This window comes from Argiope bruennichi, chromosome 8 (assembly GCF_947563725.1).
Source record: "Argiope bruennichi chromosome 8, qqArgBrue1.1, whole genome shotgun sequence".
NCBI classification, from domain to species: Eukaryota; Metazoa; Arthropoda; class Arachnida; order Araneae; family Araneidae; genus Argiope; species Argiope bruennichi.
In genome coordinates, this window is record NC_079158.1 from 11,840,931 (window position 1) to 11,866,857 (window position 25,927).

General features: G+C 30.6%; 1 protein-coding gene across 1 annotated transcript in view; it reads right to left on the minus strand.

The window, feature by feature from the left end:
* Positions 1–25,927, minus strand: part of LOC129981541 (uncharacterized) — a 90,410-nt gene that overhangs the window by 52,360 nt on the left and 12,123 nt on the right. Inside the window, exon 2 of the mRNA XM_056092412.1 lies at positions 13,097–13,179. The gene's annotated coding sequence lies outside the window, so the exon portion shown is untranslated. The remainder of the gene's footprint in view (positions 1–13,096; positions 13,180–25,927) is intronic.

Sequence of the window (25,927 nt, forward strand, 5' to 3'; positions counted from 1 at the left end):
ATGACAAAGCCGAACACAAAAAACGTTTTATTATGGAAATACCGAGGGAAAAACATTTAGTTCTGCCAATCAATTGATACTTCTTGTGTGGTCCAGTCCTTGAATGACTGCGATTTCCGGTGGCATTTTTAGCATCGATCACTGCACAATGTCGGTGAGTAATCTTATTTTGGCAAGTTCAAGTAGAAATGGAAAATCATTTTTGATGATATGCCAAATGTTGAATAGCTTCCTACAACGCTACTTGTTATGATTCTATTAAGATGTCAAGTCAGGTTATGGATTTGCCTTTACGCGATGAGTGGGAAAAGATACGGAGATGACAAGAATTCACACTGTAAAAAAGATTATTTTGTAATGAATTATCCATCTTCTTTTCAATAATTATTAAGATTTCATTATAAAAGGAGAAATTTCAGGAAAAACGGGTGACATACTATCTCGAAATAAAATGTGTAGCGTATGATGCAGAGATGGATGCTGATTTCACAAAAAGAAGCGATACATTTAAATTTTCTTTAAAATCTCAACTCTTATTCAAGCCTTTTAAGACTAAGATCTTGTATAATCCTCGAATTCTGTTTTATATACTTTGCTTCAAATAACACTCAATAAAAGTTATGGTCAGATATCCATAGAAGTGGTCATTACGTGCAAAATAATGGGGAAATGAGCAAATCATAATGGAAAGGAGTGTATTTAAATGTTTTTTCCAGTTAATCATTCCATCAGAAAAATAAGATATTTCAAAATATTCTAAAAGCACTCGTTTAAAATTTTTTGTCTTACTTTTTGATCATTTGTAAATTTTTTTAGAATAATAAATAAAAAAAAATTAAGAGATCATCGTAAAAAACAACATTGTATTAAATATATTTCAGTACAACTTTGTAATAAAGAAATGAAAAGGAACAAACGAAAAAAAAAGTGCATTTAATTTATTTTTAAAGTAAAACTTAAAGAAAAGTGAATAAAATTCTTTCATATCAAAATCTTAAAAATTTTCATATCTTCAGTGATAACCGAAAACGTCTCGAAAAGTATATTAAGACTTTATTAAGAAAGATATTTAAAACTTTTGTGTAGCTGGATTTAAAACAAGCGAAAATGGTCTCTCCCAAACCTTCTCGCATATTCTCTAATAAAAGTGTTTTCCTAGAGAATGTCATGCTTGGCATTAGCGAATAGTTATGAAATATCAACCTTTCATGTGAATTTAGGATTTTTGCTGAATCCATTGTGCGATCGCTGGCGACTGCTTTAGCGATTCATCCTTGACACGCGAAGAATAGTATTCGAAAATCGAATTTGCGTTTTAGGTGCGTTTTTCCCCAACCGATTGAAACAGAAATTCGACACAGAACTGCAATGGTAGTCACAAAATTCACACATCAAATAGGATATATATGAGATATGATGTTTTGAATGATCGCCTTTACATGCTTCTGAAAGGACAGGTTTGGTTTGGTTATATTAACGTCCCGTTTGAAGCAACACTAGGGCTATTTTGGGACGGACCTCGTCATTTTGAACCACGGTCAGATAACGAGGACGACACCGGAGCTGGCACCCCCCTCTCCACACCACACCACACCAGCGGGAGGACGTTTGAGCATGACGGATTTAACGTGCAACAGACCCCCTTACACGACGGTTCTTCGGTGGAAGCGGGTCACGAACCTGAAACCCTCCGGTTCCGAAGCCGAGACCTTACCACCAGGCCACCGCGGCCCCTTTATCAATTCATCCTTGACACGCGAAGAATAGTATCCGAAAATCGAATGAGCGTTTTAGGTGCGTTTTTCCCCAACCGATTGAAACAGAAATTCGGCACAGAACTGCAATGGTAGTCACAAAATTCACACATCAAATAGGATATATATGAGATATGATGTTTTGAATGATCGCCTTCACATGTTTCTGAAAGGACAGATCGACAGTCGATCAACGCCTTGTTGGATTAGGCTTAAAATGAGATAAAATACGATATGAAGATTGAATCGTGTTTAACTCTTTATTGTAATTTATTGTGTAGACACTTATCAAGCTGCCTCTCTTCATGTTAACTGATATTCGAACAGCCAGACAGACAGATTTCCTCTGAATGGATCTTGTTCAAAATTTGACAAAAATAGTAACATTTGGAGTAAAGACTGTATACCAAATTTCATTTAGTTAGCTCAAGTGTTCTTTTTCGTCGTCTTTGTCACAGACAGACAGACAACCATTATGCCAAAATAGTGTTTTTCGAACTCAGGGTGATTCATCAAAATCTCGAATTCGAATTTTTTCGACAATTATAACACTTTCTCCGTTTTTCGAATATGAAAAAGTAAAAAAAAAAAAAAAAAAAAAAAAAGCATACTTTATATTAATACAGCAACAACCGCAACCCTGTTGTTCGGTTGAATCAAAATAAAATGTTTGTCAAATATCAACAGAAACCTTTAAAAATGTTGGATGGGTTGGCAAATATGAAATGGGTTAAGCATTCACTCTAAAATATCAGTCTTTTTGTATCTCCATTTCTAACGAACTTCTATAAATGGCTTGCGATTGCTTAAATAGAGGTTAAACGAAGAACTAACTTAACGTAAGGAATAAAATAAATTCAGAAATGTATACATAAAAATGTATAATTTCAATAAGCGTTCTATTTGGACACAACACAACATTTCAATGGTGTAATCGAAAGGGCGGATATGGGTGATATGATTATTGAAAGCAAAGGGGAGTGAAACACAGAGAGAACGAGTCACAGAGAAGATAAACAGGAAACGATTTCACATTTCTTTTGTTTTGTTTTGTTTTAGAATATTATTATTTTTGCATAAATATTGAAATTATGAAGTTAAAGATGTTAACAGTGAAATCGCATCTTTTTGAAGCAATTATTTGATTTTTTTTATCAAACATTAACAAACAAAAACTTTAGCATCAACGTCATGTGCATTGTAGTGAAAATATTAAAGAATGATTCGAGATAAAGTGAAAGTAAATATTTTCAGCGAAAACATGGGCAAGTAATATCATGGTGTTTTTCCGGATCAAAACACAAAATACAAATGTAATTAAATGTTCATTCTAATGGCGAACAGCATTTCCGCTGTCAAAAATGATAGTGAGTACACAAGTTGAGAAATATTTGATGATAACAACTGAATTGACAACTGTTAGACGGCTGTAACTTTTCTTAATCTTTGAGATAATTTTATCGATCCCTAGTCGTCATTTAAAGTCATTAACATCCTAGAAAACTTCGAAAGAAGTCATTAACATCCGAGAAGACACCTGCGAATTCATGATTGATTTATTCACTTCTTTTTAATAGACTTAGCGCGATAACAATGGAGAGGTTAACTAGGATACGTGGACGAAGGGTGATAAGGGACCAGGTTCTATTGGAGCACTTGAAGAGGAGATCTTTCATTTCTCGTTTCTAAATGGAATTGAATGACTAGCTTGAATTAAAATTTTGCATTTTGCAACAAAAACTGGACAAACAGTCTTATGGATTTCTTAAGTATTACACTTTTTCTTGACCAAAGATGTCAAATATCTTTTCGAATTTTTAAATCGAAGATGTGTACCTTATGCCGGAAGCATGCAGACATTAGAAACTATACGAGTTCCATTTATTAAAATAGTCAGAATAAGCGTCATTTGATTGTATAGTTACAATTTGAATTTTCAAAGATATAAAACTGCTAGCATTTTATTACAACCGAACCAAAAAGAATTTCAATATTTCGTATAATTATATCATTTGAATGACTTGTTTTTTATCAGAACCTTTTTAACTATGATGCCTCACCAAAGCACGAGGTATCTACTAAATTTTGTCATCGTGAAAAAATGGATAGCTCACACTTTTCTATCTATTTAATTTTAGTTTGTACAGACAACTGCAAAAAAAATGTTTCAAAGCGAATTTTTGAAGCGCAATCGGGTATTGCTGTGCTTAAGAAACATTATAATGCCTGATAACAAATACTACATTTTTTATTTCATTCTTTCTTTTACTTTTCTAAAGCATTCAGTTTTCCATCGCAAAAAATGTCTTTCGATCAAAGGACGGGTAATAGATTTGCAAATGAAAAAAAATATCCTAAAATAAAGATCCTAGAATCATCCAGAGCTTAAAAATTCGATTTCTAAAGATCGAAGATTTAAAACTTCTTTTGCAGCAATTAATAAAAGGGATATCAAATTAATAACAGATTAATTTGATATTAATAATATATTTTGTCTTTTTAGAGTTATGAATTCATACAGAACAACAACAACAACAAAAAAAAAAAAACAAGAAATGTGTAAGAAGTCTATAAAATTTAAAATTATATAAAAATCATTAATTTTTAAAAAATTTTCAAAGACCCTATAATTTTTTGTAAACTTTTATGGTAAGATCATTTTTACCGAAAAAAGTTAGTAGTAATCAAAAATTTTATTTTGACAATAAATTTGAGATTTGCTAGAAAATTTAATTTCAAACAGAGTGGATAAATTAATGACCTGCGGCAATAAAATAAATAATTTGTCTTCTATATAAAATACATCAAACATCAGAAATGTTTATCAGTGGTAACAGGTTTCTTTTAAAAGTAATTTTTAGTAACTAAATAAATATAAAAACTAATTCATTGCGAAATCGAGTGTCTCAAGACGGTCTGCACGGTTTTTTCACATTCATTTCATAATATTGGCAGAGCATAGAATTTTTAAAAAAAATTGGTTTGGTAGCTGGTCAGCACAAGATAAATACATGAATAAACTGACATGTATTTGAGATAAGAGAGGACGCGATTTTTTATGTTAATGAATTTAGCATTTTTATCTAATCTGGACCTAATAGCTATTCAATAATTCAAGCTTCTATCGCAAACTGCACGTTATTTTTGTATTATTATTTATTTATTTTAAATTTTTCTGTAATATTTTATGGGAACAACCCAATAAGCGATTTGTATTAACTCCTGGATTGACTTACTTAACAGACTTAACACACTGAACTGTATTTTCCGTCAGCGGCAGTGCATAATACACAAAATGAATTCTCGACATATTCAAGACCGAAATCTGCGAATATTTGTTGATGAAATTGAGTTGTTACCTCTCAGAAAAAAAATATTGAATTAAATAGAAACGGAATAAGGAATTTTTAAATATAAGATCAAACAAATAGTGTTAGTTATTTTATCTGTATACAATTTTCTACTATATCAGCTGTACACTACTCAATTTTTTCAGCTAAAGAATAACAGCTTCACGTCAAATCGTCTTGCAAACGATCTTGAACTTTCACTCGCACCCATCCTCAATAGCTGTTATTTTGCGCTTCCCTTCTCAAATAACACAGGGTGTCAATACTGAATGCCGTTACTTATTTCTTCCTTTTTATCCATTGTTGATCGCCTAAGTACATCCGCCCACGCGAACACCCTCGCGCCTACAAAAGCGTGAAATATGTATTTTTACGCCGCTCGCCCAGATGTTTATTATTCGCATGAACGGGTCTTAGTGTAGTTATAATCGTAAGAGTGTGTTTACCAGTGGATTTGTAATTCTAGCATTGAGAGGCGGCTGAAATCTGTTTTTCAGGCAATGGACTTATTTATTTTTAATCTATTCATTGGCATTGGAGATGGTTTTTACGATTGTGAGTCAGGTCATGTGCGGTTAAGGGGAAGAGGAGAGAGGGGAGAATCACTCTCTCCCCGACATTTTTTTTTTTTCATTTTTTTATTCACCCTATATTTATTTATGGATTGTTTAGTTTTGATATACATACACATTAAAAAAAGTAAAATAACGGTAGTGTTCGTCGTTTCTGTGAAGTGATGTCACCTACAGATAATGCTACTACTTTATGGTTTGGTTTCGTTTTTTTGATTAATTAATCTTCGGCCAGACAGAATCTCGAGAATGTCGTTTGGTCTTATTGAAGGTTTTTTTTTTTTTATGTTTAATTGTCGCATTCCTGTAATACGCAACTTATATTTAATCTTTAGCGACTTTTTGCATATTTTATAACCGCTCTTTTACGACTCTGACTGCATTCTTAGGAATTTTAAGTTTTTCTCAAGGAATCTGTAAATATGTCGTAAATATTAGAATATAATTTTAAAATCAAAGATACATTATATTCATTGAATTTTACCACGCATACAACAGCTTCCAGAATACTCCAGTATTAGCGAATTTGTGATCGAATCATTTGACACTACTTGTTTGTTACTTTCAACTAACGCAACGCAACATAAACAGTTTGTTACTTTCAACTAACGGAACCGCAACATAAACAATCGACGGGGAGAAAATCAGGCCTCCTGACACATTTAACATTTTATGATCTCTTTTCAGTTTGAAAAGAATTTTTCTCTTAACTCTAAGAGCGGCAAATTTTTTTCGCTATTGCTGATCAGTAATGAAGAAGCAATTACAAACGGCAACATAAAAAATAATTAAATTAAGTACTCTGTGTTTACAGATACCTAATGCCTTTGCACTTTCATTCGTGGGCCGGTCCGTTTTAGTTTCATCAAAACATAAAGGTAAAATAAAGGATGAAGGGAGATATGTTTATTCTTTAATTTCAGATTAAAACAAAATAGGATTCAAAAGGAAATTCAAAGGATCGTCCTAACGAGGAACTTTGGAAATTATGTAAAATCTTACTTGCTACGTAATATCTTCTGTCTGTGGAATTAAATCTCACAAAAGCGACAGGCGAGGGTTTCTGAAATTAGCAGTATATTTATATCCCAAATTTTAATTAAATGTTCCAATTAGCTGGTTTTGTTTTTGGTCGTGTGCTGGTATTTGTCTGACTTTTGTACATGCTCATTTGTACCTGGTCAGATAAAAATTGCAAAATTTGATACCGACTTACAATGTTAGTGTAAAGCTTACATACAAAATTGCATGTTCCTGCAATCTAACATGTTTCTTGTCGGATTATCGCGTTACCATATCGGTAAAATTCTGAAGAAAAGGAGACTTATAAAGATTTAAAACATAGAAATTCGTCAACATAGACAATTCAATTTTTTTTTTTTTTTTTTTTTTTTTTTTTTTTTGCAAACGAAACGTAAAGGAGAGAGGAGGGGGAGGCGATTTAGGAAATTATTTCCACTTGAAACACTTCATTAAAATTTGGGGAAAAAATATATATACTATTAGTTTCAGAGACCAGCGCTTGTAATTTTGTGTGATTTTACTCCACAGACGGGTGAAAAGCAGCGAGTAAGAATTTGTATTATTTCTGGCGGTCCTCGTTACAACGATCCTGTGAATATCCTGATGCACGGTACACGGTCAATACAGAAATCCAAATCGAATTTGTATTTTCGGCGCCTTATTTTCGAGCAATTGAAATCGGAATTTAACATAGAACTACAATTGTAGCCCTAAGATCACATAACAAATTTCGTTAATTTAATTCATTGCATTTTTGAGGTAGCTTGTTAACATACAAACAAAACTACAGACCGATAGGTGATTAACCATTTGACAGATTTGGTTCAAAATTTAAGATTTGTTTCATTTGGATGCTAAACCAATATATCAAATTTCATAAATCTAGCTGTTAACGTTTTGTAATCATTGTGGTTTCTAATACTCGGAAACCGGACAGACAGATATCTTCTGCATGAAAACATTTTTGAGTAACCCTGTTCATAGACGCGCAGGCATAATGCCAAAAATAATAATAATAATAAATAATAAAATAATAAAAAATAATGGAAATAATGCCAGATTTTTCGAACTCGTTGAGATCAAAATGCGGAGACTCGTCAAAATCTCGAGTTTATTTCGCGCGCGCGAAAGTAAAAGTCCAGAAATAAAACATTCCTTTTAATCACATGCAAATTATTATTACTTTTCCCCCCTTCAAGCATTTCCATTTCTGAACTTTTATGCTAGTAACTACATTGTAAAATTGATTTTTTTAAAGAAAATTTGATTTATTTTAAATTCCATATTCTTAATGTTTGAGCAGCTTTCTTTCTAAAACCGTTTGAATTTTGTTTCTAAGTATATCTTTTTTAGAACTTATCTGATTGTTTTTACTCGCATTTATATAGATTTCAATGCTATTTTCCCAAATTTTACTCTTTGATAGAATCTTTTTGCCAAACTCTTCATAAATTCAGATTTAATATATATTTTTTGCTCACATTTAGTATAATAATTTCTCAATATATAACTTTATATTAGATTACTTATTCTAAATGAACTAGAGAGTAAGTAATCTGAATTCAACTTGAATTATTTTTTTATTTGTTTTAATGTTTCACAATGCGATAAAAAATAGAAAATTTTATGTTATTTATCAGTCGAACCCCAATATTTAAAGAGTGCATAGCAACACTGTTTTTTTTTTTAGCTCAAAAATTAGATATGCCTTAAATTATCTCTAAATTTTGAGCAATTCATTTAATAAAGCTCTGAAAAATATTTTTGCAGTATACTTTTTTTAGCCAAATAAAAGCAATTTTGTCCCCCATTTTTTTAAAGAAACTTTGTCCCATAACTCATATATTTTGGTTTCATAGATATTTTTCAATCCTTTTTGAGGAGAAAAAAAAATGTAACTACAATATTTTAGAGTGTTTTTTCAAAAAAAAAAAAAAAAAAAAAAAAAAAAAAGAAAAAAAAAAAAAATCATACAGAAAGTAGTCGCATATCTTAAAGAAGAATAAATTCTTTTAATAATTTAATTCTAAAACTTTTTAAAATATCTTATTTCATTGTGTGTACGGCCTTCTTATGCCATAAAACACAATACACCAAAAATGCTTAAATGCTTTACAATTCTCACTACTTTCAGAGAAGTCTTGTTGTACTTCCCTTAAAAGGTGGTTTCATAGTGCAGGACTTCACAAATGATGATTGATTATTTCGCACTTAGTTGAGATAAATATAATTTTATATTTTTAAATGAAATCTTTCACATTTGAAATCTTTGCAACAAAATAAGAGATTTTAAATATATTTGTATGGCTCTTTTGATAAATCGGTCCGATGCTTAAAAAATTATTCAGCTGGTTGAAAAGTTTAGTTTATCCTCTTGGTGAAAGATAATCCAGTGACACCTGTTACCAGTATGAGGTTTGCCAGTTCGGGATTTCTGTCTAAAGCTACACAAAAACCCCAAATAGTTAGCTGGACAGGTCGTCAAGAAAGGGTTTGGCAACTTACCCAGGCATTATATTTGAGAAGCGATGTCAATGTGATTGTTCTCACAACAGGAGTCTCCCCTTGCCTACTATATAGGTTCAATAGAAAGGGGGGACGAAAATCTAGTACCTCCAACGTGCCCATTATAATACCATACAGAACTTTAGTAACAACATAGTAATTATATATCTAATCCATCATGAAGAAAGAGTTGAAACTATTCTTAATCTTATTCTATTCAAATGGAATCGTAATGCTTGTTATTTTTTCCCCAATTCCATTTCCTGTATTCGATCATCCTAACGACGCACTAAATGTATGGAAAGGCTAACGGGGGGCTTTTCTGAAAAACTTTTTTTTTTCTCTTTCGGCAAAATAATTTGACCTTGGGTATTTATTTTATTTATTTATTTTAATACACTGTAAATGCGGATGAATATCCATCATGAAGAAAGAGTTAAATCTAACCTGAATTTGGAGTTTATACCTGAATTTGGAAGAGTTTATACCTGAATTTGGTATAAAAATTCCTCACATACGATTCCGAAATGCATAATTGATTAATGAGCAGATGTTTATTTTTGATCCTCGATGTGCCGATTTGAGGCAATACTTGAACTTAGAATTCGTGAAATATTTGAACTCGAGATTCTTAACATTCGACTTTAGTAATATTGAAAGAGAATACCGAACAACAGCAGTTACATGAAAGATTGTAGGGAAAAATAAAAATTTCATATTAATATATTCCGATTAGGATTCCTTACCGTCTTTATTTATCGACACAATTACATTTATAATTAAAAATACTTTAGAGAATCCAATTATAAGTTGATGTCGAGTTCGAAATGGAACCAAGAATTAATACTAATTATTCTAAATGCAACTGAATTGTTGAAACCACAATAATGGAGCTAATTTATGGATCATTCATTTGTTACGGTTTATTGTAAACTCTCTCTTTTCCTTCAGAAACTCTTTTTTCTGATTCTCTCTCTTGAGTGCTAATTGGCTAACACGACAAGAGAAATGATAATGAGAAACAACTGTTGATTAAAAAAGTTTTTGCATCATTGACACTATGATGTGAATCAGGACATCTGGCAATCCACAGTGCGCAAGCTCAGCATTATTGGATGCATATATAAAATTATCACGAAAATCATCTTTTTTTTTGGGGGGGGGAGGAGGGGAGAATAAAGTTGTGTATGTTTTAAATAGATTATTAAATGTAATTATCAGTATTATTTAATTAGTAAGTACCTTAACTTTTTTCTGTATTTTTCAGAAATTTAGTTTATTTTACTTTCAAGGATTTTATGTTTAGATTAAAAAATAATCTTAAATATTTTTAAAGAAAAAAAAAACTATTCTCAAATGAATTATTTTGATATACATATGTGTATATAATGAATGAATAACACTGGACATTCATTAGCGAATTTTCTTACTCATAAGAAGAGAAATCTCTAAATTCGCTCGGTATCAGGGAAAAATGGGTATAATTTTAATATATCGAATAAATTGGTTACTAAAATTTGGAATAAGCTATTAATTAAAATAAAGATGAAATACTAAAACAAATAATACTATTTTAGGTACCAAAATTTTTCTTGGAAAAAAAATCTCACAATAATTAAAAATAAACCCTACACTTAAAAGAAAAAAAAAAAAAAAAAAAAAGACTAAAGCATAGCGCGGAAAATCTTCGATTCGTTTTACCATTCAATTGAAAGAAGAATTGAATCGAAGAAAGAGCCTGAGAAGCTAATTTAAGAACTCAAATACAATGACGTAAAAGCCTTTTTCATCCAGATTTCTAAGAGAAATAATAGTCTGAATGATATTCATTAAATCGAAAAAAAAAGTTTTTAATTCAATAGTTTGAATTTCATAGTAAAATTTGTAGGTTTTATTTTTAGAACATCAAGGAAATGAATAATAAAATTATCTGAAGATGGATTAAATGAGAGAACATTTTTATTCATAAAATGTTCATATGTCGAGCATGACGATTACAATGTCAAGGTAGATCAAATCGATTACTACCGATTTCAATATGGAAATGGATTTTCAAACCAATTAAGTCACGACTATGATAGGGCGACCGTATATAATGACTGTGATATTACCTTCTTCTGAAGAATATAACAGAAAAATTTCCTTTCTTAAAAAGCTATCAACATATAATGAAACTGAATTAATGATTTATTTATTTATTTATTACTCCAAATTTTTCGAAGACCACTCTTTACTTCGTTATGAAATAGAGTAAAAATTAAACATTTACTAACATTATTTCCCGACATTTCGAGAGAGTTTAAATGCGCCTTGAAGTTTATTTTTCCAGTGAATTAATCTAATTGTTAACCCTTCATTGCATGATGATGGAAATTTCCATCATAACATGTAGTGAACAAAAAATTGTACTCAAAACAGGCGTACTATAAATGGGTCGTTGCAAGCAACTTTTTTTCACGACTATTCCGTAACAACAAACGTAGCAGTGTAAAAAAAAAAAAAAAAAAAAAAAAATGTCGTAATCATTATAGCGGGTTTGAACTTGTCATTCCGCTGTTTGTGATTGGTAGAAACATGCGATTTTTGAATTTTTTTTTTATGATTAATCTGAGATTTTTTTGCTAATAAAAACGACAATGAATGGGGAAATTTAGAAGAAAAGGACACTGAAGATTTTGTACTGAATTTAACATGTAAATTCGTATGTTGATGGATTTTTCCATCACACTGTTTTTTAATTATTTTATATTATGTATATTTTACTAGGATTTTTTAAAACATTTTTTCTTTATTTTAGAGCATAAATTATATCACTCTAATTTATTGCAGAAAAAAAATCACGCGAAGAAGAGTTAATATCCCTGTAGCAAACTTTCGCATCCGAGAACCGGAAGATTTCAGTGATGCAGTTTAACAACAAAATATGACTGTCCGTTCCATTTTTGCCCATTATCATGAGATAAAAAAGTTCAACGAACGAAATCGTGCCTGGCACGCTTCCAGCTTGGCATCCTTCCAACTGAAGAGGGAATCCCCGTCGAAGGCCTTCAGACTCAGCTGTCTGGAGTTTCTAAGTCAAGGGCAAGGACGAAAGAACCTTCCTCTTCTCCTTCTCCAAATACCCCCCCTCTACTCCCATATCAAATTATCATTTTTTTTCTTCTCTTCGTTGTCTTTTTTTAACTTGTTCTAAAAAAGGCGATTAAGCGATGCCGCTCAGCGGGTGCAAGAGAAGTAGGTCAAGCTGGAGATTGCTGAACTTCGTTTTAATGCACCAGGAAAGTGTACTCTTTTCTTAAAAAAGTTATAGAATAAGTTATAGAATGAGAAAACATGAAATAAAACAGCAACTGCTATATTATCAAAAAAGTTATAGAAATCGTTATTTTCCCTTATTAAAATATTATCAAAGAGATTTAACATCCTTTACTAAAATATTTGTAAAAATGCATGTTCAAATATTAAACATGCATTTTAATATCTGAACATTTTTAGAAAAAGGAAAATAAATGTTGATATAAATTGCTATTAATTAATGCAATTCTATCGTTGTTATAAGTATTTTTTTTTTTATAAAAAACTTTTGTCTGTAAAATTATACCATCAGATTTCGAATTTTTAATCATTTTAATGATCATAATTATCCATATTTTAAAAATTCTTAATTATTTATCACTTTAATTGTGCTATTATTTTTGAGCTATAACATAGAGGATTTCCTTTTCTTTCTTTTATAGGAGAAAAGCAACCGTTTCTAATAATGTCACGCCGAATTCCGCAATAATTGGAATAAAATAATTCAAATAGAACTGAAGCAGAACTATTTTTTAAAAATTATTATAACGTACTGAAAAGAAAAGTGAAAAATAAATAAATAAATAAATGAACTTACCGGAAGCGTTTTCAAGCGAAATGAATAGTAATTATTCACTCCTTCTTTCATGAAGTCGAAAACAGATCAAAAAGATGTTCCAGCTGCCAAAACAAAAATAAAATCTGTTAATTACAACCGCAAATCACATTGAAAGATAAATATAAGAATTCTGATCATAATTATTAGAATGGAATGTGAACATTTTGACTGCCACTTGTCCATATTCGGGTGACAGTAAAAGTTCTCATTCAGTATAGAATTTGATCCGAGTAGAACATGACTATGTTTAGTTTATTGCTCCTTGTTTTGAGACTTTGTTCACCATGTGAATCGCCTGTGATTCATATATAGTATCTAATTAGATATTCTCTTCTATTGTAATTACAATTATGAGATAGTAAATAAATAAGCATTTAATCAGAGACAGTGGTCCGAATCACAGGCATGAATCATAACAGCGAGTAGGCTAAAATATCATCTTTATCTTATAAAATATTTAAAATTTGATGACTGTTTTTTTCTATTAAGTTTTTTGAATATTTTATTTCCTCTTCCAATAAACGTATATGTGTGTTAGTTGTTTCATAAAATACCATTATTCTTTGAAAACACTGTCTTTATACAATATATTTTCACAGTTAATGGTTATCCGAACGGTTGGTGATAACTTTATATTTAAATAAATAAAAACGAATATTTTTTATTTTGGTTCCTTCTATTCATCTTTTTCGCCTCATCACTGAAGATTGAAAAATGAGTTATTGTGAGAAAAAAATATCAAAATGTATTTGAGGTCGAAGTTAAGTATCTACTATTCACAGAAAAGTGCGAGGCGGGTGAGACAGAAATCCGAACTCGGTGGGTATCGACTGCGGTGGGTGAGACAGAAATCCGAAAACAAATGTTGCACAAGATTCTGTGATTTCAAAGTGGTATGGAAAAAGAACGGTCTACCGTCAACAGATATTGCAGAAGATACGTAAATTTTTGTGTTACCCTCTACATTTCGCAATGATATTAGAGATGAGTGTGGCAATATTCAAGTGAGGAGCTCAATGTATTGAGTGCCACATCAGTCATCGGGGACTGGCGCTGGACTTCGACACTGACCGTGTCAGTCACTGGCGACATGTTCATTTTTCGTGCTGATCGTGACGTATTCGGTGACTGACAGTATAACAAAACATTCTATTAATAAATTAATAAATGTATCTAAATTTTTCTTATCAAATTTTTTAAACGGTTTTCGTAAAAACATGGGAAACATCTTGTGCATAAGATGAATCTAAACTTCGAAAACACAGGTGGGTCAAATGGAAAGGAAGGTAATATCGACGTTATACATGCTAAACATAATTAAGCGTTTAGCGTGTTAAACAGATGTATATCCCACGGATCATTAAGAAACGATGAATGGAAATATTTTGATCGTAAAGATGTAAATGTAATTGCAATGTCTGATAGCATATATTTCATTATCCAATCCCAAATTCTGAAATCTACAATTTTGCGCATGCTTGAACTAATTGCCCGCCTTTCATAAAAAAAATAAACATAAGTGAAAGATTATTTCTCGAAAAGCAAGTTTACGGTATTGAAGACGTCTTAGCAAAGTCCATGCGAACTCCCTTCGAGAATTTGTAGTTGATCTTGGATTAGAAATTACTTTTTGAAAAGAATTGGTTGAAAAAAAGATTAAAAGGAGTGGTCAGACGAAACTGGCTGATACAAATGAAAGACTGAAAGCAGTGATAAGGGCCAACTAATTACCAAATAATAATGTCTGATTTTAAAAAAATTTTCAGAACTAAGTTAAAATCATTTTGTTAAGAATGACATTATCTTAAGAAACTTTATTGGGAAAAACAACAACAACATCGAAACCTCTTTCTTCGTGTTCTAAAAGTATGCACATTAATAAAAAGGAACAAACGCGTTTGAATCCCTTTTTATTAATTTGCGTACTTTTTAATGATAATCTAAAACAAACTTGCTTCCTACAATTTAATTATCTTTTAATTGACGATTGAAGAATGAAAACATTTGATTATCTTGTCTTTGGCACTGCGTGGTCAAATATGGCTCTTGCGCCAAAACTCACAACCCTTATAATCAGTTAATATTAACTGTTCGAACAATTTACAAAATTTCAAGTTTTTTAAAAGAACAAAAAAATTATTATATATATATATATATATATATATATATATATATATATATATATATATATATATATATTAATTTCCATGCTAATTAATTAGTTAATATCATTAATTAATTTAAAGGGTTATATTTTTTCAAGGTTCACATCATTTTGAACAATGGCAAATTCAATTTCAAATATTTTATTTAAAAAATACAAATTGAAGTTCATCTGAAATAAATTTCAGATTCGGTACAAAATTTATCATCTCGCTAAACATAATTTATTTGAAAAACTAACTTGTAAACATGCTTTTACGAACTGAAATATATCTGCAAATGAAATAATCATTGCTAAAAATATTCTGCTCTAATAAATGTAAAAATTTCATTGATACAGCTTAATAAATACATTCTTATAAACAATACAGTATATAGTGAGTTTCACCACAAACAAACAAACAAAAACAAAAACATTTTACTGAAAGCTTGAGTATTAGTTTCTTAGTACAATACCGGTACCGGTACTTAATTCAATACCGGTTTGACTAAGCAAAAATGAATAACTTATTTTCTACTTAATTGAATAATTAAAATAGAAATTTGACTTCCCATAGGGTTTCAAAGTGTATAATTCTTTCCGTAATTTCAGAAAACGTTTTAGTATGAGGAAGTAAGGAAATAAAAAGTATCTAACTCTTATTGCTATGTTTCAACAACTGTTTTTTTTTTTTTGATTGAAATACCACAAACGATACTATTATGTCTATTATCGTTAAACCGGTAGTGATAAACCTGTTCTTGAGGAGTTTTAAAAATTAAAGATAAATGTTTTTTTTTTATTATCGAAAATTATACAAACTGGATTTTAAATGCTTGTATTTTCTACCAATATTAGCAGTTACTCTATTGTTGTATTTTTACTTAGCTTTTTATTATTATCTCTGTATTATATAAAGCATGATTATTCAGTGCTGGCAATCAACATTTCAAATAGTATTAGAATTTTTTAAAATAGATTTTCTTATTAATTACAATATTGTCAAAGACTTGTAGCTGTTTTAAATTGCTTATAATGTATTCCATTATGATTTTTTTAAGCCCATTCATGGCAATTTTCGATGAGAAACTCATTATGAAATTTGAAACAACATAAAATAAAGAATAACGAATTTTTACACGTGTTTCAAAACATGTTAAAAAAAACTGTTGCTCTTCATTTTCCGAACTATCAAGTTGGAAATTATAGTTTAATTTACATTTGGATGTTTTTACTATAGTTTGTTTAAGGCAACACGTTTTTATGAATAAAATTAATCTTTCAAAATAATTACATCCGTGATATCAAAGATTTTGATCTAAGTGCTTAAAGTTTTATTATTTGTGCCATAAAAACAGCATATACACTTGTTAAACGCAACAATACTCAAATATTTTTACACGTATACATAAAAAGATTTCTTCAGGTTCATTCAAACTTCATAGCAACTCAACCCTTGGAATCTGTAGGAACGCCCAAAATTCTATATTCGATGGTAGAAAATATCGATGGCAATCAAAAATCTTTTGAATCGCGTTCAGTGTTTTTGAAATTAAGATTAACAAAATGTGATCCTTTCAACGAGGATAGCTCTGCAGCTTATTGATTCATTTTCTGCTTTACTGAAAGCTTTATGAGATAGGTGTACTTAACCATTTGAAGTGGAAAGACGCTTCATGCTCGTCGAGATGCTTTTATCACAGAATCGGTAAAGACGTGCTACGGACGTCAGGAGGCAATTATCACAGAAGTAAAAATGATGTTCGAAACCCATCGACTGAGATTATTTTCCGGAACACAGTTTACAGGAGCACAGTCTTGGGTCGAAAATTTCATTTAGAAGATACACATTTTTTCCTGATTTTCATAAAGTATCGGATATATTCTGTGGCCTCACTGCGAGTTATAGCGGATTATTTGGGCACACACACCTATACATTTCTTGCCACTCTTCTTGAAGTTTTCTTTAGTCGATTCATTCGACCAAATGAATACTTTTAATTCTTTCTAAAGTGTAGATGATATTTAAGAATATTTTTGGCCAATGCAATTTATTTGGGGCAGTAAATAGAAATTCACAAGATACTTTAATATTCATTTTTAATATAGCGATGTATGTTATTCCTTATATTGATTAACAGTTTGGATCTTACTAAGGTGTACTTAAAACTGCATGTGATGCCATATACAAAACATGCTTAATACGTACACTACCAGGGCTCGAGCCTGATATTCGAACTAGACGATCTTTTCTTTGCCATCTCTTAATTATAGTACAGAAGGAGTTATCTCAATCGATAGATGGGGTACAATTGGAAAAAATACATGAAAAACAAGTGTTAAATACTGCTATGCTGATACATATATTCCAGTTATAATCAGAGCAATGAAATCATTCTTGTCAAATTCGAATTTGAATACCACTAAAATAATTTCAAAATTACAAATGGGCATGGATAGTTAATAGTATATTTGAATATACTCTTTCAGATTCATTTTCATTTCATACTAGTTAGTTGGATGATGCTTTGAAAATGATACAGAATGATTCTTGAATAATATTACATCATCTCAGCGAATCACGGTTTCTTCCAAAATGAGCAGAATGTTTTTAAAAATCTCCCATTACCAAACAATATAAAAGATACTTATTAATGATGATGTTCACTTCTAAAAACTGAATAACTGCAGGAAATATGGTTCGCCAATTACTTTTTTATTCATAAATATATGCATTTATTTTATCGGACAGACATTTTTCAGAAGAAAACCTTTTATACATTAAGCAGCATGCAGTGTTATTCTGAGCGACCGCATCAATTATTAAAAGTAAAATTATTATTAAATTATTAAAAGTTGTTAATGGTGCGTCTTCTATTTTATAGAATTCTTCATAACTAGCAAAAAACTGCTTCTCCGTATTCAAATAATAATAATAATAACAATTTTTTCCTTTCTTCTGAAATATCCTTTTCTCACTTGACAAAGGAAACGTAATGGGGTTCTTTAAAAGTGATAAAGCTTAAACAAAAATTGAAAAACTTGCAAATGTTGAAAGAATTAAAAAATTGTTATTGTGCAAAATAGATAAAGTAGTAAAAATCAAATCATCATCATTCCTTTTTCATAAAATAATGTTCTCGTTTATGGAATTAGACTTAATATATAGTTACGTAATTGTTTTTGATCACTTGTGTAATGTGAAGAAATAGTTCCTGCAATTGAAATTTTTCTCAGTGCAGCGATGCTTTTTTGTAAATACATTGCTGCAAATGCATGAAAAAAAAAAAAACGCCATTCGGCCAAACGCCATTTCCACGTATCTCGGGTAATAATTGTGGACCAGAAAAATGCTCTAGTTGTCTTTAATAGGGATTACACACTTTTCCCTATGAAAAAATCTTTCGAAATAATGATTTCCATGTAATGTTGCATACTATTGGCGAAACAAATTAAAAGAAAAACTACGTATCAGTGGATGACGTCGATGAAAGAAAATAATTGTGAAGGATCACGTTGATTTTTATCGGAAACTATTTTCTAGAGACATTTAAACTCTTTACTCGGTTCTTTTGTCCATTTAAGGACAATCTTTTCTGTTTCAAACAAACAAAGTTGAGTCATGCTAAATAAACAATGAAATAACGCCAAAACTTTTAAGATAACAAATATGTCAAATACACGTATTGTTTCTTTTGAACAAATTTCAAAATGAGTCATAGTAGATTGATAGTATGTACTTAAAAGCTTTTGTTACACCCAATACGCCAATGGCAATAGATGCATATCTTTTGAAAACTGATATCCAAATTCTTAAATGTTTTTCTGTTTCGGTCGAAACTCTAAAAATTCATCATGTAAATTCTAACTTTATCAAAGAATGTTGCGAAGGAATTGCAAAGAAACGAATATTTATTTCTGTGCTACTTTGTTTTCTGAAAGTTTTCTATCTATCGTTCATACCGAGAAAAGAAAGATTAAGGTTTTTTTTTTTATTTTTTAATTTATTTATTTTACTCTGTAGTAAGTTGTGAAAGAATGTATGTTTATCACATGCTTTAAATACAATGAACTGTTAATGTATTATTATAAATTGAATTGATTATTTGTCTTTTATAGATGTAGTGGCACTATAGTTGCTTTATTTCAAATTTTTCTATCAGTATCATCTTGATTTTTTTTTACAATAGTTGTTAGATTATTATTATTTTTTTTTTGAGAAGAAGAAAAAGCAATCTGAAATTATTCATCTTTTGATTCTATAAATTAATGAATTTAAAAAGGGCGATAAGTAAGATACCTTTATTTCGCATTGCAAAAGGAGGAATATTTTTCGAAAAAAATCTACTGAATATCATTAAAAAATATTGCATAAATAAAACAAAGTGCAAGAAAGACAATTTTATAACATGAAAAGAAGAAATATTTGGAAGGGAACTAGAGAAACACAAAGTTCAGAAGATATAATTCAAGAGTATATGCAAGATTGGGAAACTTCTCAACTAGCATAGAATCGACAATTTCCTATTTAATATTGTGAATGTTCAAAGCATAACAGGATTCGGGTCAAAATATAAGAATTATTAAAATAGAATAGCTACATCATGTTTCTGTAAATGAATCATTAAAACATATATATATATATAAATTAATAGGATTACGAGAAAAAAATGTATCATTTTTCAAATAGGATAGGTTTAGCTTAGAGCTTATATAATTAGCCAAATTATATAATCTAAAGATTAAGTAAAAAGATTACTGTAATATGAAAAGAAGATATAAGGAAAAAGGGAACCATTCATATATCTGAAAATTATAAATAAAAAAATTATTAACAACGTATCTTATGATATTCTAATATTTTGATATAAATATTTATTATTGAAAATTATAAATTTTTTTTTTTTATGAAATTAGATTATGGTGAAATAACTATTGCTAAATTTTCTTCAAAACTAATGTCCTTGCTATATTTTACTCCATTATTCAAATGACAAACGTCAAAAAATAATACAATCTTTACTTATAATAAAGATGAATGCGTCTGTGTGTTGGTGCTTTGCAGGTTAGACTGTTTGACCTAAAGGTACCAAACTTGGTACACATATATTTTGGAATGTAGGAGGAAATATGCATTCTGGAAAGATTTTTTTAAAAATTTTTTATTTATAATTTCAATTAATTTCGAAATAAAAAACTTCCAACCGATTGTTAAAAGTTATTATCGTACAAGATTTATTAAGTGGAATATAACTTAACAATTCTGAGTAAATAATTAATATTCTAATGCATCATAAATAAGTATTTAATTATACTTTAATTTATTAATAATGATTTTAATAGTTCATATTAAACACACTTTGTAGTCCTGCTATTTTATGATTAATAGAAATCACATTTTTTTATTTTGTAGATAGTCTAAAAATATTATTTAATCTACCTACTGACGTCACTCCTTTGCTTAATGACTTCAGGCATCTGGTTCATTTGCCTGATCGAAAATTCGGCCGGATTGTTTCTTATGGCACTTGCCACAGACAAGCCCGCTGTTACGAAGACAGCGATTTAAGCCGGAGGGGGAGCGTCTCTTGTTTTTATAGTATCACCAACTAGGGCCAAGAGTACGACTTCGCTACTCACGCATCACTCGTTCGCTTGCACTACCCCTTTTTACAGGAGGGCACATTCACACATAGAACAACGGAAGAACAACCATACCCAAACTGGGACTCGAACCCGGGACGCCCAGATCACGGGGAAGACAAGCTATCCCTATGCCAGGACGCCGGCACGGATTAAACTGAGTTACATAAATATTTAAATGTAAATTTTAACGACCATTAACCTAGTTGATTGATGGTTATTAATTGGAACCGACTGATCATCAAAGGCAGCTAGTACATTAATAAACGAATGATACATACTTCGTTCAATGAGCATTAACGTTCCTAAATCATACTCGAAATGCGAAATATTATTTAAACGATATAATATTTTCCCCAAGAATCTTGTAAAACAAGACAACGCATTTCACTCCGTAAAAAGTACTGAAACAGATTTATAATAATGTAATTTATTATTTATAATTCATGTTTTTTTTACAAGAAAGTTGTCTAAAGACAGATGTCTTTGTCCACGCTTCAAAATGTGACGAAATGAATACACAGCGCTACCTTTAAATTAATTTGTAGTGCACGCAACTATTGCCGTTTTAGGGCGATGCTTCTTATCATACGATGCAATAGTTTTCAGCATGTCCTGGAAGGATGCCGCTCTGTTCTATCTATTATTTATTCCTTTGCTGAAGAAATGTCCACCATGTTTTTTTAGTTGTGACACAGAATGCAGCTATCGACCTTTAGCCCCCATAATCTTGGTCAGAAATAAAATCTCGCTGATTAAGGCTTCACAGAAGCTAAAATCCCTCAGAGTCGCATTCGACAACACTATCTGGTAAAAACTTTCTTCCATGTAGATATAATGGCTCTCTTCAAACAAATGCTCAACATGGATTGATCCAACATATGACGGGGCGGTATCTCTTCGCCACTGGTTCTGCGAAGCATTGATCGTTAAGTGAGTTTGCACATTTGCGAGCACATGCACATATAGTAAATATCAGATTTTGTCTTTAATGTCAGAAATATAACTTGTCTCACTAAACGCCTATCTAAAATCTCGGTATCTGTTTATAATAGTATCGTTTCCGGATTTTATCACACAAATATGTCGCAACAAAATACACTGTTTGTTTAGATAACGCATGTTATTTAAACAAACAGAATAAAGAAATTCCAACAAGCATGTTATATAGATAGTAAATAAGATATTTTAATAAAACATTCGAAGATGATCAAAAAAAGAGAAATGTACTTTTGAAAAATATTTTATTTCTTTTCATCAATCTACTCATCATTGTTAGGAGCAACGAATGATTTACTTAAACAATCTTATTTCAGTCTCCTACCACAATATTGGCTATCAAGATAAATAAATGACACGCTAAATAAATGGGCAATTAGAGGATGTTTTTATTAGAGATTTAATTTTAGTCTAGTTTTTTTTGCAAGTGGGTTACTAATGTCAATCAGATTCCGAACAAAATATCTGCCTTGTAAGATCTAATTCGTCGTATATTTGTTTCCAACGCTCACAAAAGAATATATTTATCATGTAAACACATATTTTTTAAGCAGTTTCATGGCCGAAGAGAGGGAAGACTTTTGAATGTTTAAACTTCGCTTCATTCCATCCCGGGAGACATGATTTATGTACAAGAAGTGATGATGAAACTGAAATTCATTCGTATCGCGATACAAATGCAAAAAGAACGAAAGAGGACGAAATATTTTCCACCGGTGCTTTTACGAGATTCTGATAGGGATTCTTTGACACGTGACGATTTAGGTAAGGGAATTGAGGCATCTTTTAAAAGAGTTTGCTTAGAATGACCGATTTTTATTCCTTCACTTGGAGCGCGTGAAAGTGCTGATGAAAGCAATTTTACAAAGATCGTGTAGCATTAATTAAATAAAAAAGATGGAATTTGAATCAGGAAATAAGAGAACATTTTAGAATGAATTTAGCATGGGCTAAATTAAGATAAAAATTTTGGAAATTAATTAGGATTTAAATTAAATTTAAAAATATCATTACATACATACACATATATATATAGGATGCTGAAATGCATACTTAAAACTTTTCCAAATATAAAAAAAAGATGAAGAATATTCTATGAAGATTTTTAAAAAATATGTAAATGTATATTGTAAAAAAATATTCTCAATTATGAAAATATAAATTATTATTTTATTATTATTATTGGAAGTATTTAAAACTTTATTTTATACAAATATTAGATATGCAACAGAGAGAAAATGAAAGGACTTCAGTCTTGAAAGATTCACATAAAATTGTCCACAGCTAAAAGCATGTTCTTATCCATCTAGGCAAATTTTTCAAAACAGTTACTTAATGCGATTTTTCCTTCTCTTACATAATCTATTTTGAAGCTACTCTGAGCAATTCGAGTCAGTGAAAACTATGTGCTTCATTTCTGATTTATTTCATTCGAATCATTTCCTTCTAATTGTCATTTGTAAACTGTTCTTACCTCCAGATGCTGGAAGAAATATTATGAACTTTACTTGGTAAATTATTATTATTATTATTTTCAGTTACTCGAGAAAAAGAAATGTATCCACCAGAACAAACACAGAAGCAGGCTATATATACCTAAGAAAAAGAATGTTTTGTGTGAAAACAAGCCAATTGTAATAAGCAAAAGAGACACGAATCTCTTTTGCTGCAAGGAAACCTAAATGTTTCACATGCATAGGCGATTTCATTTAGAGACTGTACATTCCCAAAAGATTTATACGTTTATCAAACTAAATGGCTTATTAAGCCCAAGGATTTCATTTTTATTAAATATTATTATTAAGATATTTTGTTATTATGATTTAGTTTTTGCAAAGCCGTGAACAGAATTTTACAAGAATGTGAGTGGGAGGGAGGGGTCGGCTAAAACACTGCGGATCATTTTCAGAGAATCTAGTGCGATTCTCCTTTATGTGTTATTTGAGATGATGCCTCCATAAATCTGGTATTAAAGAGCCCCTGCTTTTAGCTCCGACTTGTGTTAACTCATGTGTGCCTGATTTATAGGCGTCAGATAAACACGGTATTATGTCTCAATCACTTCCTATCCCCTTTAATATAGTGCTCCCCCCTTTTCTCTTCTTGGTGATCGGGGGAGGAGGGAAAAAAACATCTCCAAAAAATAAAGCAAGAGCGATATGAGGGGAAAAAATAGATGGAGGAAAAAATGGCGCCACCCGGCGTGTGTGTTTTATACGAACGATTTCTTCCTATACTGTGACCCCTGCAACTATAGAGTGAGGGATAGAGCCGGAGGTAGGGTTGCCAATCACAATTATGATAGAGGGCTGCTCGTAATTCGGACGCCAATGTTCGATAGGAACAGAATGGACCAACTGCTCAAAGTTTTCGTCTTCTCTCAAAGTATTCTATATATCCGTGAAACAGCAGGTAAGCACAGTAGCTCTCGTGTCAATCGTTTAAGCGGACCCATCATTTGTTTAAATTCTATAATACAAAATAGACTTCTGCCTTTCACAGTTAAAGATTTTTCACTCTATTTCTTTAATTTTCTCTTGTATGAAGTATAGAGAAAATATTTAATTGTAAAAAATATATAAAAAACCCTTTGAACTTGAGATTTTAACGCATCTCCAGGTTTCAGACTTTTTTGAGTTCGGAAGACGCATTTTTGGAAAATGCCTGTTTAAACAATTTGAGTTAGATGGATGGAATTTGGCGTATCACATCGTTACACCAAATTTCTAGATTTCTGTCACATTTTGAGCAAAATCTATTCAGAGGAATTTTGCCTGTTCTGCTGTTCGAATATAATAACTATAAATCGATAAACACAAAACGAAGAGAGCTGGACGGATACATTTCGACACGCAGATTTAACATCCATAGTGCAGACATCCATAAAGTTCTGAGTCAAGTCCAACAAGGTGTTGGCCTTCTGTTGGCCTGTACTTTCAAAGACTCAAAAACGCACTGACTTAAATATATCAAATTTGGTAATGATTTTGTAACTGCAACTGTTGTCAAATTTTGATTTCAATCGATTTGGGAAAAAAATGCTTTTAAAATAGAATTCACGTTTATTAGAGAGTATGTGAGAAAGACCACTCCCATTGTGTTTTTTTCCCTTATAGTTGATGGAAAGCAAGATTCAAATTGAATGAATTACAAATACAAGAAAGAGTTCTTAAAGTTTCTGTATCAACTTTTATATATCATTAATATGCGTCAATATTAATGTCACATCTTATTGACGTTCTCTTCCATTTCCTTTGCATTCGCTACATTTGTGAGAAAATGAACCGTTTCATATAAGGACACTTAAAATTGCATAGATTAATCTATAAAATTCAAATCTGCTAAAGTGCTTATATGAAGTTATCCGTATGAGGGAATATTTAATTTTTTAATACTTTAAACAATATCATAAACATTATTTTACCATATTTTATTATATTTTTGTTACTTTTCATTGTCATTTAAAATGTATTGAAATAAGGCATTCTTTTCGTTTTAACACTTAAAGCACATTAACAATAAAGAAATAACGTTATTTTCGGTTGAAGGTTATATATTACAGATATATTTTAGGTAATGGATTAAGTATGGACAGACGTGTTTTCATCTCTAAGAAAAAAATCAAAGTTTCAATCATTCTACATTTGAAAAAAATGACAATGAAATGTAACAAAAATATAATAAAATATGGTAAAATAATGTTTATTATAATTGAAAAGCAAAGTCGAATTTTATAGATTAATCTTTGTAATTTTTGGCATAAAGCACTATCACAGATAACATGATACCACTTGAATTTCAAGACGATTGGTTATATTATACAAGTGAAAAAGGCTCGCTCATGTTCACATTGGATTGGACTTGTACATCTGTTGGGGGATGGCGATATTTCTGGCAAAACAAAATTCTTCTACTCTGTTTCTTGATGAAAGAACAGACGATTCAACTCCATATTGCCTTTTTTTTTTTGATACACTGATGCCAAGTTCATCATTTTTGTAATACAATATCCAATCCTTTTCTGT